This window comes from Octopus bimaculoides, chromosome 5, assembly GCF_046866305.1.
Source record: "Octopus bimaculoides isolate indiv1 chromosome 5, ASM4686630v1, whole genome shotgun sequence".
NCBI lineage: Eukaryota > Metazoa > Mollusca > Cephalopoda > Octopoda > Octopodidae > Octopus > Octopus bimaculoides.
In genome coordinates this window covers 94,602,232-94,617,231 of record NC_142932.1, presented here as the reverse complement: position 1 = coordinate 94,617,231, position 15,000 = coordinate 94,602,232, and positions in this window count along the sequence as shown.

The following is a 15,000-nucleotide window of genomic DNA, read 5'->3' as shown; positions in this document are numbered from 1 at the left end:
GAGACCGGACCCATGTGGTTGGGAAACAAACTCCTACCGCCCTCATGCATGCACCTGTATATATATATATATATATATATATATATATATATATATATATATATATATATATATCATAGAGATTTATCCTTTATCTTTTATCTTATTTCAGTGATTTGACTACGGCCATGCTGGAGCACCGTCTTGAAGGGTCTTTTTAGTCGAACAAATTGACCCTGGAACTTATTTTTTTATTTTTAAAGCCTAGTATTTATTCTCTCGATCCCTTTACTGAATCACTAAGTTACGGGACATAAACACACCAACACCGATTGTCAAGCAGTGATGGGGGAGAGGAAACACATACACAAAGACATGCACACATAAACATACAAATATATACGACGGGCTTCTTTCAGTTTCCGCTTACCAAATCCACTCACAAGGCTTTGGTCAACCCGAGGCTGCAGTAGGAGACACTTGTGCAAGGTGCCACGCAGTGAGAATGAACCCGGACCCATGTGGTTGGGAAGCAAGCTTCTTGTCATACGTTAGGATCTGGAGTCCGTAGTCGACTGTGGAAAAAGTGCAGTGAGTGTACCCTGTGTGACTCTGATGACATATTGTGTGTTCAGTTAGTACTTGTGGATGTGTGCATAACTGGAAGGACAAATCCGTATTTACTTTAGTAAGTACGTATATATCAGTATACACTGTCGGCACACAGGTGCGCTATCCCTGACTCTACCTTGGTGCTTTTACTATTTAACTACCTGATTCTTTGGGATCCTGAAAATCTTATTGTGTGTGTGTGTGTGTGTGTGTGTGTGTGTGTGTGTGTGTGTGTGTGTGTGTTAGAAAGATTAAATGATTCCTTCCGTCTTTGCCAAGGGGAATGCAGGCACATACACAATACATACACAACACACACTTACACGCACAATACAAATACAGAACACGTGCAGATGAGTAAATAGGTCAAACTCCGAGGTGCAACCGACTGATCTATCTTCCAAGTCATACCACGGCCCCGCCTAGTTGAGGAACAATACTACTGCACACTCCAACAGATAGTGATGAGTTGCAAGGTTGCAGTGCAGCAATTAAGATATATGGCACTTTCTCCAATGTCCAGTCAATTTCTGTTTTCCTGGACATTCCGTTGATGGTCACGATAAAGAGTAGAGAGTCAGTGGCGAGGCAGTTGCTGGTCGTCTGCACTTACTGACGGTCGCGAATGTCCAAGCATAGGGGTTTCACAAGCTGGTGAGGCTATTGATGTTGCAGCTGTTGAACGTGTGTGTGTGTGTGTGTGTGTGTGTGTGTGTGTGTGTGTGTGTCCGCGCGCGCGCGCGTTTTCATAATTATCTGCGCTGAGAGGAAAAGATAATGCTTTTAGGATGTTGTTTTACTAGAGCTCTGGATTTTATATAAATATACACATACACACATACACACATACATACACAGGCAGGCAGGCAGGCAGACAAACCGACAAACAGACAGATAAATTGATAGGTAGATAGATAGATAGATAGATAGATAGATAGATAGATAGATAGATAGATAGATAGATAGATAACAACCTGTGTCGATTCGTAATGTGATGTTTTGTATACTTTGTTGTTTATTGAGGTGTGCTATGGAGAACTGAATGCCTACATACGTGTAGCAAGGTCCATAATGGATCCAATATATATAGTTTGTGCATCATTGTAACTGTTAATCAAATGCTGTGCATATAATTGTTTCGTTTTCCTTTCTTCGTTGTCTCTCTGTGTTGTGAATGTTGTGGCGCAGGTGTATGTAACTCCAAGTTTATTTCTTTGTCTATATGTTTATGTGTTGGTTGATTACACTAGGCAACAAATTTCAACTTTTTTTTTTGTTACAGATACAGGATAAATTGATACAGATACAGGATCTATTCCATCATGGATCCACATACATAAATTAATGATTCCTACCAAAATTTTGATGCCAATTTCTGATCTGATATCGAGATTTCTCTATCATGTCCAGATTTTGTGTAACTGAAAATCCCTATTTTCATTTTTTTCTCACTTGGTTCTGTTACGAAAGTCGTCTGAGCTACTTTTCTGTGCAGCTTAAATACTTAGTATACAGGGATGTCTTTCCTCCTTTATTCTGGCTAAAGACAGACAGCGGAATTCCGCTGGCGGAGTTACCACACCCTGCACCCAACCATTCACCTAAAGCGCATTAATATTTTGCTGTTACAACCGAAGGGCAACTTCCTGTTCTTAAGTGTAACTTTGGTGTTTCTTCTTCCTTTGTCACTTGTAAGATGACGAGCTCTCCTTCTACAGGAACCAACGATAATCTCCCATCATATTTGGATGAAATTACCCTGGTATATGTTTTCTATAACTGAGATTTGTTGGTGGAAGCACACACAGCTCCAAGGCTGACCGGGAAGAAGTCAAGATGAGAATGTAAAAGATGCATTTTCAAAGACATTCTGCATCCCATTTTCATAAGATTTAAGCATGTTTTTAACGAGTTCACGGTTGTTTTCAGCTTTGTGGTTTCCAAGAAAATTTTTGGCAGCTTCAACAAAAGCTGTCCATACTCCTATTCCATTCTCATTTACTTTAAATGGAAACGATGAGTCGTGGATGACACTGCAGATCTATGGTCTGGTGAAAAAACTCCAGCTTCTAGCTCAGCATCTGTCAATATTCCATTGAATTTATCCTTTAAATATTGGAAACCACTACCTTGATGATCCATACTCTTCACAAAAATTTTCATAAGGCCAAGTTTAATGTGAAAAAGGCACAACTTTAGGGTCACCACAAATATTACATAAGTGGTCCTCGTATTTGATGAGTCTTAGCAACAGTTCCATTGATTTAAAAGTCTCATTAAGGCCAGTAGCATGTACTACAGGTATTGAAGGTTTTTCATTGCCATCGTGCAATAATACAGCTTGAAGGTTAGCTTTACTAGAGTCAATGAACAGTCTCCATTTTTTTAGATCATAGTGAAAACTAATCCTTTCCATCAGGTCACTGAAATCGTGGCAGAAACAAACGCTTTCCTCCTGTGAGTAAAATGATGAAAACTGCAAATGGCGATGGGAAACTTTGGAAACTTTGGTGTTTGGCTGGAGAAAACTCCATTCTTGAAGTCTGGAACCAATCAATCTTTGCCTTTTCTTTTGGTAATTCCAAATCGCTCGCTAAGTCATTTAACTCCGCTTGACTTAACAAATATGGGGAAATAGTTGCATCTGGAAAGTACATGCCGTCTTTCCCTATTTCTATATCACTATCAGAATCTTCAGATGAACTGTTGTCTGTTATCGTTGCTGATGGAACTGGTGGCGGATTTATTTCATCATGTAGAACTGAGTTTTTGCTGATTCACAGTTTGGGTACATAGTTTCTGATTTGTTTTCTCTTTGTGAAAACAGCAATCTTTGTGAAACATAAATAACAATCACTGAAGTGATTTTCCGGCTCACGCCAAACCATGGTGACTAAGAACAGCATAGCTTTTCTTTTACAATTCATCCAATCTATTAACATTGCATTGCACTGTGCACAGAAAATATGTGGTGCCCAGTCCCTCTCTTGGTCTCCTGACTTACAGTCAAAATTAATACTTGTAGGCAGGTTTAATTTTTTTGTTATGTTTCTACGTTGTAGCTTAGACAACGTTCTGGCTTAGGTATTTAGCAGAAGTTGTTTGCGGGATTTACAAGCACGTCTATTTGACTGCATTTTAATTACCATACAATATCTGGAAAAAATGTAGGAAGTAATAATTACGATGTACAAAATAAGATGAAATACACACCTTAGTACAAAACAAATACTATAAAAACACACAAATTACTACAGCCTGTTACTTGCTTACCAGCTGAGAGCTTCGACAACCGCTCTACTTGACTGTCACATAGGGACTGACCGTTGAGCTATAACTATGCTCTTGACTCAGTGTTGCCAGCTTGGGATAAATTTTATTGCTCAAAATCGTTAGAAGTTGTATGTAGTTAGCAAATAAAAATTGCTTTAACCTTGAAAATTAAGTTTCAGATAACTGGCATTAAGCCTATTAAAACCCATATCTGGACGTGGTAGGAAATTTTCCTAAGTGATTTACATTTTACACAAAATCTAGACGTGATAGATAAAATCTAATTATAGATTTGAAATCAGCATACAGAAATTAGCTAGAAACACCTATTTGGTCTTCTGTAACTAAATTGTTGTTGACTAGTGTCATAATCTTTGTTCTGTATTGTTGCTGGTAGAAAAAGGGCAGTGGATTTCGTCGGTGTTGTTTTAAGTTGTTGAACCGGAATTGTAAGCTATCTTTGTAAGGCTGGAGTATTTTACAGCAGTAGCTGGAGAATGATGTTGGTGTATTGTGTTTTAGCTTGTTTTTATGAGGTTCCCTATTTCCAGCTTGTAATTGGTTTATATTATATTGCTTTGAATACGTTCTTTGAGATGTGTCTATAACTATTTTATAGAATTTCTATACTGTCTCTGATGGTGAAAACCTCGATTCTGTTTCTCAGTGGAACTCGTTTCCTTGTGATATTTTGTAACGGCGTTTTTACTGTCTTCATTCGTGTATGAGTATGTTTTGATGATAAGTTGAAAGTCTCTAGATTCTGGAAATTTGACAGATCTGTTACGAGTAGCTGAAGATGTGCAATGATTCCTTCAGACACTAAGTGATTAACATATATATCTGTAATTTTGTCTGAATGTGAGGTTTTGGGTTTCCTTATCTAATTTTAGTGTCTGGTGGAAGAAAGGAGTCAAAAACATAATATATGTGAAAGGTGTATATTTTTTGTTTTGAGTTCCAGTGGCTGTAAAAGCTAGATGTGTGAAAAAGAAAGTCACTTCTAGGGAGAGCTGGCTATCGTGATATCTCATGTATTATTTTTACTATTTAGCATTCGAAAACCTGGAAGTGTTCAATGCAGTATGGTGTCTTGGAAAAGTGATACATTGCTGTATTTGGGCTGTGTAGCAAGTATATAATAGAGTAAATAATAGACATGTGCAAATTGGTTTAGTGCTTATGAAACGGAATTCAAAAACAATATTCTAGCAATCCATTATTGAACAAACCTATAATCTACAAACCCTACTCATAAACGGTAAAACAAGTACCAGAAATTCAAACTTATAATCACCAAGAATATGGAAATAATATTATTAATTCTAGAATATTTTGACAACTTAACAACCCTCTAGAAGAATCAAGCATCTCTTCTTCAAGGTAAAATATCTTCCATAACCGAAATTCAAACATACTCAAAAGAACATGAGTTATAATCCAAAAAGTATTCTCATACAGAACCAGCCACAGTCTGAATCATAGAACAACAGAATTGCTACAGAAAACTAGGTAAAAGTGAAATTATCAATGATTAATGTGACACCAGCAAAATGGCAATCTTAGAAAATGATTTTTAGACATAGTCGACTGAATTCACGATACCAGGTAGTACAAAATGTGAAAAACTGAAGATAATCTATCATAGAAAAGCATTTTAACACAGTAAATACAAAAGGCCTGTAATTCAGTTCAACACCACAATACTCAAAGTTCAATAAAACATTGAACTATATCCCGTACTTCAGTAGAAAATTTTGTCTAACAGAAATATTTAACGGAGAAAACTGTGACGAATTTAGTTGTATGAAATAAAATCAGTTGTATCTCAAGAAATAATACAAACAAAGCGTTGAATAAGTTTTGTGATTCTGTAACCACCTTCCTACCACATCTTAAATCCAAATCCAACACCAGTAAAATGGAGTGAAAAATTATCCATCAACTCAAAAATAATAATGATATACTAGCAGTACTTGTGGAAATTCCAATGTAAATCAAGATATTTGAAAACATTTTGTTATTATATTAAACATAATCAAAGAATTTGAAAAATTCTTCTGAAATCCTGCCTTTAATCAAAAATTTCTTACTAATACAGTTGAAATGAACTTAGAAGGTATTGCTTATTTTCCTTCTTTTAATATGTTTGACAGATATGCTGTGCTTTGTAGTTTAAGGAAATAAAAGTGAATTAAAATAATTAAATTTATTCGTGTATATATAAACCGCCACCAGCGAGATTATTTTCATTTCTTTTAATTTCAGTTCAGCTACATATCTACTTGCATATCTATTAATATATATCTCTATTTGCTGATATATCTGTAGACTCACCTACGTATTTAACTTTCTTTCTACTCTCAAAATACCTATAAGTATTTAAACCAAATAACAAAAAAAAAAAAGAATGCACAAAGGCGATACCCCATCATGGCTACAACCCTCGTGCTGGAACATGTAAAAGATAAAAGTGTAATATTCACAGCTATTTGCTAACTAAGGTTATTGCACTATAATTGATAAATCTTCCTGATAGTGTTTCACTATGTTAAAAATTTCGACTGTGCCTACAATTTGAACACACAAATGCAGAATAATACAAACGTTCTCCTCTTCTCTCTCTCTCTCTCTCTCTCTCTCTCTCTCTCTCTCTCTCTCTATCTCTTTATATATATATAAATATATATATATATATATATATATATATATATATATATATATATATATATATATATATATATATATAAGGATTTACTTTTCGTAATGAGATAAAAACCAATTCAGTCTATAATATAGAACATTTATAAATAGAATATTTATAAATATATATTTATAAATGTTTTATAAAAAATGTTTTTTTTTATCTCATTACGAAAAGTAAATCCTTATATTCACACGCTGATATATGACCTACGTTGGACCCCTTATTCGCATAATCTACGAACCTGGAGCTTAACTATGGTCTATCCATAGCACTTACTCAGCATTACCTGAAACTTCTGGGTCTAATTGACACCACTATTGCTCATAACCTATATATATATATATATATATATATATATATATATCCCCATTCGAGTTATTACTTCTTTTGGCGTAAGCATAACAGAATGCGGTGTTTATCTTAGTATGAGATCATAATGTAGCACACATAAGATTGTGACGCATGTTACTGGTGTACCCTTATGAGACGGGTAGTCATGATGGGTATATTGGGTTTCGTATATTTGTACCCCAGTGTCACTCTAATGGTATTCGCTGCTCTCTCACTCAATAATGATGATGACGATGATGATGATAGGGGAGAGAAAGGGAGAGAGAAAGAGAAAGAGAAAGAGAAAGTGAGAAAGAGAAAGAGAGAAAGAGAAAGAGAACGAAGTCACAGAACAAAGTCTTCTAGGTCAGAAAAATGAAATTATGAAAAAATAACAGTCTATCCTAGATGCAACCGAAAGAGATCGCTACAGCAGCGAAAGTTGAAGAACATGGCTACCTAGGAGAGGAAATTGAATAAGAAATAGCCGAAAGATCAATGAAGCATTTGGTAGAAACAAATACTGGTAAAGGTGAAAACAAATTTTATTTCATGTTAGGAAAAAATATTACCGAAGAGGAAAGAAGCTTATTTTAACGTTTAAATGAGACACGAATTAGTGAATAGAACGAGATCACCGACTTTGAAAAAAATCGAAAGTGAATATCTGTTGTAAATCAGTGAAGAGGCTAGACAGCCATTAATAAAAATCAAAGTTGAGAATGTAACAGATGTAAATGATTTCATATATTGTGCAGCCTCTGGTACTGTAGAAATTCTTGGGATTAAAAGTCAAGTAGAAAGAGGGGGGAAACCCATGGTAGAAAAGAAGATTTGAGAATCAAATTGGCTTAGTGAAGATCTTAGAAGGATAAATGCCATAACTGAAAACAAGACGTAGTGATGAGCTTCAAAAAATTGTAACTTGAAACACTGGAGTTAGATGCAGCTAAAGAAGAGATAAGACAAGAAAAATAAAGGAAGCAAATTCAGGTAGAAAAAATGTGCTAGATAGGAACAAATTATAAATCAGTGTCAGCAAAACGTGCTCTTCAGAAACAGTGAAAGGAGATTTATACCAACAGCTGAACAATGAGAATGAATCTCAGGAGGATGATATACCTTGAAGCAACAAGGAAATTTTCATCAAACATTTGAAGCTTGGACGTTCAACTCAACAACAGTAAAGAGGATTGGTTACTGGAGCTTAAAAATGAAATAGAAAACAGGTCAATACAAAGAACATAACGCTACAGAAGATAAAGTGAAAAAGATGCTTAAAAAGAAAAGTCAAGAATTGTACATTGGTAATGCGATACCAAGTGAAATACGAATATGAAGACACCAAGCTGTTAATTGGATACGCTACAAGAAAGCATATGAAAACGTAGTACCTTGAAGATACTTGGGGTCAATGAGAAGATTAACAGTTTTTTTTAGAAAACACGGTAGGGAATTACTAAGAAATACGAAATATGGGTGGGGAATACTTCAGGGACCCCGCGCTCTCTCCATTATTTTTTGCGGTTGCGTTAATATCTCAGACAAACACACTGAAAAAAAATCCAGATTGCTTATGAGACCAGGTTGAAAATAAATCATCTGTTATATATATGGATGATCTCAAATTATGCACCAAAAATGAAAGATCTGAATTCCCCTATACAAACAGAAAGAAGGTGGTGGTGGTAGTAGTAGTAGTAGTAGTAGTAGTAGTAGTAGTAGTAGTAGTAGTAGTAGTAGTAGTAGTAGTAGTAGTAGTAGTAGTAGTAGTTTTGAATTCAGATAACTTTATTAAGCCTGATCTCTGCTATGAAGAAAGTGCTTCCTGGCCGTTTTGTTGTTGCTGTTGTGGTGACCCTTCTTGTCTTCACCGTTTGTTGTTAGGAGAGGATCTCCTTGAGTTTCATGGTTCGTCTCTAACAATGAGGACTGTGTTCTTATATTTGCCCACTCATGAGTTGTATCTGGCATCATCTTATAAACAGCAACTTCCATGGTTTGTTCTTGTAGTTTTTATTGTTTGAGATATTCAGTAAGCCCTTATGTGTACACTACAAAATGCCTTTAAATATTTTTTTACTTCTAAGTGTATAGCAGCTGGACCATCTTCCGTAGAAGTTAAATTTTAAGGCCTCTGTCTTACCACCCTCTACTGCACAGTTTTATAATTGCTTTATAGTCTTGCAGGACTTGTGTGTCCATAGTGACCACTCTCGACCACAGATCACCGAAAGTTGCATCTGTACTGACCACCAACTCTTATTATGTTATGAAGATGACTACTAGTCCGTAACGTGAACCTTGTGTTCCTCCTTTCCAGAAACTAGGGAACCAGCCTATGTATAATTTGGACTTGCGCTTCCGTTTCATCCTCCGTCTTAAAAGAGTCCTATAAGGTATAATGTATCCTCCCCCTTCCATTAAAAAGGATTTAACTTCGAATGTTTTCCAGGGCTATTTCCAAGTTTTCCTCGAATGAAACGAGAAAAGCCCTCATAGCCTTGGTAAAGCACAGATAAGTTATCTTCCTTCTCTTGGACACCTTATTATATATTGTGGTAAACTGGCATGTCTTGTGGGAAAATTCTGTCAGCATTCATTTTTTCAGTGAAATGTTTCATATAGAGTGGCTATTTCATCTGAAAGGACTTTTGCGAACCAGAGCATTTCGTTTTCCATATCTACATCTGGCGTAATATGTGCTTGTATACTGCTGCTTCTGCTGTTGTTGTTGTTGTTGTTGTTGTTGTTGTTGTTGATGATGATGATGATGATGATGATGATGATGATGATGATGATGATGATGATGATGATAATGGCGCCATTTCTATTCGATATATTTAAATTCTGTGTTAAAATGTTCGTATGTTACTTTTGTTTGTAGTCACTACTAATATTTCGAGTTGCAATCAAATTAATTTTTCCTTGGAAGGAAAAAATAAACTTTGTCCACAAACATAACACAAACCTTATTTTATTTTTCTTTCTTTCTTTTTTCTTTTTTTTTTTTGTCAACCCCTGTAAGAGCAGACTCCAAACTTTATATAGTTACCTGAATACAAGTAATTTTGGCAACTACTACTACTACTACTACTACTACTGCTGCTGCTGCTGCTGCTGCTGCTGCTGCTACTACTACTACTGCTGCTGCTACTACTACTACTACTACTACTACTACTACTACTACTACTACTACTACTACTGCTACTACTAATGATAATAATAATAATGATTATTATTATTATTATTATTATTATTATTATTATTATTATTATTATTATTATTATTATTATCATCATAATAATAGTCTCAATTGAGAAAGAAAACAAAGCCAGACATAGTCTTAATTGAGAAAGAAAACAAACTATGCTGGATCATAGATATAGCATGCCCAGCTGACAACAAGGTATGCGATAAGGAAGAAAGAAAAGTCGAGAGATATGACAGGTTAACTTGGGAAGTTAAGTTGTGGTCGATGAAAAAGGTAGCAGTAGTACCAATAATTGTCGGAGTCCTAGGAATAGTGAGCAAAAATCTCGAGAAGTACGTGGAACAAATAGGGGCTGTAATAAGGGTGGAGCACATGAAGAAAACAGCACTACTTGAAACCGCTCGAATATTCCAAAAGGTACTCGAGAAATAAGAGGTGTTACCTTAGTTCACTGGTAGTGAATGATCCAGTGCGGTCACCTGACCAGACATAGAAAACCAGACATTGTTGTGGTGAATAAAAAAGGAAGAACACGTATGATAATCGACATAGTATGTCCCCGTGACAACAGGATCAATGTGAAAGAAGAAAAAAAATAAACAACTGTGACGATTTAAAGTAGGAAATAGAAAGGTTGAGGTCAATGAAGAGAGTAGACGTGATACCAAAAGTAATTGGTGCATTTGGAAATACCAGCACTCAACTACCAGCATGGCTGAAAAAGATCGGTGCAAATGTGAAGGTAGAACACCTACAAAAATCAGCATTACTTGGAACTGCAAGAATTCTTCGCAGAGTTCTTGAAGCATGACCAGTAAACAAGTGTCACCTTAGTTTGCTGGCTGTGGACAGCTGACACTTTCCATAATACCCACCAAAATAAGCTGTAAGTTTTCATATAATAATAATAATAATAATAATAATAATAATAATAATAATAATAATAATAATAATAATAATAATCCTTTCTACTGGAGTCACAAGGCCTCAATCAAATTTGTGGTGAGCGGACTAGTCGATTACATCGACCCCAGTATTTCACTGGAACTTAATTTATCGTCACCGAAAGGGTGAAAGGCAAAGTCGACCTCGGCAGAATTTGATCTCAGAACATAAAGACGGACGAAATACCGCTAAGTATTTCGCCCGGCGTGCTAACGAGCCTGCTAGCTCGCCGCCTTACTGCTGCTGCTGCTTCTACTGCCACTACTACTACTAATAATAATAATAATAATAATAATAATAATAATGGCTCTCATGATCTTAATTGATTGGAAGTGTTATCATGCACGTTGTTTTGTATTGGTATAAAAGTTGGGCTACAGCAAATATTCTGCTTAATACCACAGATTTGCTTGTCAGTTGTTTGACCTTAACCAGTTGGGCATGTCCCTTGGTGGCTGATGATATGTTCATCTCTGATCACGAGCAGAAGTAGTGGGGGGAGCATCATAGCCATGTGTTGAGAGGAGTTCTTTGGAGCTTGAATAATTCACCTTTGGAAACATGGGTGTTTTGCTCAACATCCTTAAACAAACCTTATTCAGGGACCTTTTGAGCGGGATGGGTTACTCGACCTCAAAAAAATTTTAACTGGGCCCCACCTGCAAGGTCATGCGCTGTTTATCTTGATATAAGATCACCATGTCGTGCACATATGGTTGTGATGCATGTGCCTGGTGTACCTTTATCAGACGGGTAGTCATGATGGGTATATTGGGCTTTGTATATTTTACCCCAGTGTCACTTTGATGGCATGCACTGCTCTCTCACTCAATAATAATAATAATAATAATAATAATAATAATAATAATAATAATAATAATAAACGTTTCTTTATTAGCCACGAGGAACAATATAAGTAGTATAAAATCATTGATACAAAAGGATTGCAAGCATGTGTACTTGTACTTTTATATAATAAACGGAGTTATTATATTGGAATTGGACACGTAATGTAATATACTAGAACACGTAATTGGACACGTAATGTAATATACTAAAACAAAACAAATAAGAGCAACTTGTCTAAGATGCCACGCTGTGGGATCAGACCAAACGAATTCTATATCCATTCGGCCATGCTTCTTCCGCTGAAACACCTATTTTAAAAGTGTTGACAACATAATAATAATAATAATAATAATAATAATAATAATAATAATAATAATAATAATAATAATAATAATAATAATAATAATAATAATAATAGAACCATGATAAAACGATGGCAAGAAAAGCCCCTACATGGTAAATACTGGGCTAAACTAAATGCGAAAGAAATAGACAGAGAAAAATCCCAGCAATGGCTGAGAAGCTCGGGACTCAAAGCAGAGACTGAAGGATTTTTAATTGCTGCACAAGACCAAAACCTCCCCACCAGAAATTACCAAAAACACATAATGAAAAGAAATATAACAAGTAACTGTAGAACATGTGGAGATGGACAAGAAACAATAAATCATATTATCTCTGGCTGCCCAGTCCTGGCTAAGAAGGAATATATTCACAGACACGACAGAGCTGGGACCTATATACACTGGAAGCTATGCCAACACTATGGAATAACAACAGAAAAAAGATGGTATAAACACACGCCAGAAAAGGTCACAGAAAACGAGAAAGCAACCATGCTCTGGGATATGCCAATACACACAGATAGAGAAATTAAGGCAAATAGACCAGATATAGTTGTCAAAGATCATGAAGAAAAAAAATGCTTTCTAATTGATGTATCAATACCAGCAGATGACAACGTTTCTCTAAAAGAAATGGAAAAACTTTCAAAATACAAAGACCTGGAAATAGAGATAACTCGAATGTGGAATCTAAAAACAGAAACAATTCCTATCATAGTAGGTGCCTTAGGTATAATAAAAAAATATTCAGACAAATACATAACAAAAACACCAGGACTTACAAATATATATAACATACAGAAAATTGCAATACTGGGTACTGCACACATTCTACGCAAAACACTTTCAATACAGTAAACATAAGAGCACCACAGCAAACCACAGTACATACCCAAGGCGCACAGAGCTGCGCTCGGTAGTGAAGTGAAAGCACGTTATAAAACTAAAACTACTGAACAACAATAATAATAATAATAATAATAATAATAATAATAATAATAATAATAATAATAATAATAATAATAATAATAATAATGTTTTCTTACAAATAATTTCTTTATTATCCATAAGAGCTCCTACTAGTGACGTCTCCTGAATGAATATATTTTTTATCCATTATATATTACAAGATATATCTCATATATCATACGTATTGCTTGACTAAGATACATAAATACAAATAACAAATCAGATTTTAATACTAAACTTACATTTTCATGAGAAACAGTTGGAAAAAAAGACACATACCATAAATGCACTACTTCAATTATATGGCTTGGATTTTTAATACTGCATGCGTTGACTTTTAACTTACAAATGCATACAAATAAAGCACAGAGTTACAAAATACAGGTTTATAAAATACAGGGTTACAAAAATATGTGAGAATGGACAAATCGTAGTTCTATACAAATCGTGTAGTTGTTTGAAGACGTTATGCATTGGACATATTAACAATTACTTGAAGACTTAAGAACGTAGCATAAATATAAAATTATATGTGTTTATATATGTGTTTATATATAAAATTATATATAAACACATATTATATATAAAATTATATATAAACACATATTAAATAATGAAAATGGTCGAGTCAGAGTACACCATGTTCTATACACTAACCACTCATACTAAAAGTGGGTATGCCCAAAAGATGCCCATAAGCATCTTTTGCATTGGTCATGCTAAAATGCTCTCAATATCTGGGTGTTTCTATTTAGTCCTGTTGTTCTTCGTTACCTCTTCACGTACCAACCGCTCACACATTCCTACAAAGGTGACAACGAACCAAGGCTCAACGTCGTTTCTCAAATACTCACCCATGTTTTTCACTGGTTCAATTGTTGTGCAAGCCTGTGGGCGTATGTATATCTCACAATCTCTGTTTGCCACTTTGTCTTGCCCTTGGTCATTAAAAGCAGGCATTCAAGTACGTCCTGCCTCACCACTTGATGGAGAATATCGTGTTCCACACACCAGTCAATTTGTCTTTACACGGCATACAAAATGTTTCCTTTTGGGGGGATATCTCCTTTAACGTGCTAATGTGCAAATTTCTCATTGTGCAAACTTCTAGAATCATATAAATCAGTTGTTTCCCAAAATGGATTTGATGAAATTGTTCTTGGGCTTTATGAAATGAGGTGTCTTTTAATACAATTCAATAAAAATTTATTTTATAAAGAAAACGGTTTTCCTTATTTCCAAAATAAGTAATTGTAAGTTTTTTTGTTTTTTTTTTGTATATGAATTAATTCTCTCTCTTAAGCAATTTTGGTCTCATTATCATAATTAGGGTAATGAAATATAGATGGGTTCCACAATTTTTGAATAATTGTATAAGTTCCAAAATAAATTTGAAAAAATTGTCAAAATCGGTTATTGAGAAAGGAATTGTTTATTCTAATACAAAAAATAGGAAATATGATATCTTTGCTTCCCAACAACACGGTCCCCAGTTCACTCGCAAAGAGTAGCACTTTGGGCAAATCTCTTCTACTATAGACCTGGGCCGACCAAAGCCTCAAGTGTGTGTGTGTGTGTGTGCGCGTGTGTGTGTGCGCGTGTGTGTGTGTGTGGGTGTGTGTGTGTCCGTGCGTGCGTGCGTGCGTGCGTGCGTGCGTGCGTGCGTGCGTGCGTGCGTGCATGCGTGTGCGTGTGTGTGTGTGTGAATGTGTATATGAGTGTGAGTACGAGCGTGAGTGTGAGCATGTATGTATATACGCACACGCACATTCACACAC